Raw genomic sequence first — 1287 nt, 5'->3', positions numbered from 1 at the left:
AGCGTCGACCTCATTAACTCTTAATACAGAGTCATTAAAGAGCTGTCAGACGGTTTAAAAGGTTTCAGACTGAAATGACCCAAAAACCAAACAAAGACACATTCATAACCAAACACTGTTTAAACAGCAGAGAACAATAAAGATTATTTAAACTGACAATGAGAAACACTGAACACGAAAATGTCTGCTCATCAGATGAGGTTTGGATTTGACTAAAACTTAATACACTTGTTAAATTTCTAATTTATTCTGAACAAACACACTTTGATTTTATTTCATTTGTTCAACATTCATTTAGTGATTTATCTGAGTTTATTTATTAACAGAAACATAAAATCAGCTTCAGACTGACTTAGAGAAGCAAGCACCGATTCCTCACTTTGATATTGATCATATTATTGATATTAAAAGTTTCTCTCATAAAATATTTCAAATCATTTAAAAACTGAAGATTTAAAAATGATTCATGTGTTCAGAGGCTGCTCTTCATGTTGCTGAGGTGTCAGTACAGACCGGAGGGTTTTAGGACCCGGGGAAGCCTCAGAGAGGAGGAGGGTCTGAGGGGCGGTGCATCAAGCTCCCGCAAACTGACACAATCAGACAGGAAGACGTGTGAACGTTCCCTCCAAAATAAAATTAATTTTTCTCGGCGAAAAGTGTTGAAGTGAAGCAGAAATTCATTTTAGAAAGATTTTGAAGAGACAAGTAAAAGATGAATTTAGGAAGAGACAGGTGCATCAATAAAAGTGAGTGAGAGAGAGGAGAGAGAGAGAGAGAGAGAGAGAGAGAGAGACCAGGAGCTCCAGGGTCATCAGATGGAACTCAATCTCCATGCTAACATGTTAGCAAGTTAGCATGGAGCATACTAGCATGTTAGCAAGAATCTGTGGTGCAGGTTTCTGACCAGTGATGCGCTCAAAGTTATTATAGTTTATGAATTTTCAGTGGTTTTTGTTTTTTTTTCATTTTTCTTTTTGTAGTTTTAATTCGTTTTAAAGCAGGTTTGTTTAGTTTAGTTTAGTTTAGTTTAGTTTAGTTTAGTGTGCAGCCTACATGTGTATATCTTACTCTTTTCTTTACAATATTACCACACGTTATAACGACGATCAAGATGTTTTATTTTGAAGGTCACAACAGGAAGTGTTTGTTTTCATTGTTGCTGACGTGACTCAGCTCGCTCCGTCAGACAGCGTGGAGGGGGCGGGGCTTATCGGCCTCGGTGCAGCTGTGACGCGGTCGGTCAGTCTGGACGGAGCTTCAGGAGGAGCGGCAGCAGGACGGAGCTCA

The sequence above is a fragment of the Seriola dumerili genome, unplaced genomic scaffold (genome assembly GCF_002260705.1).
Source record: "Seriola dumerili isolate Sdu_G_001 unplaced genomic scaffold, Sdu_1.0 BDQW01000811.1, whole genome shotgun sequence".
In the NCBI taxonomy this organism is placed as follows: Eukaryota; Metazoa; Chordata; class Actinopteri; order Carangiformes; family Carangidae; genus Seriola; species Seriola dumerili.
The sequence above is the reverse complement of the archived record's forward strand: the minus strand, read 5'-3'. Positions refer to the sequence as shown.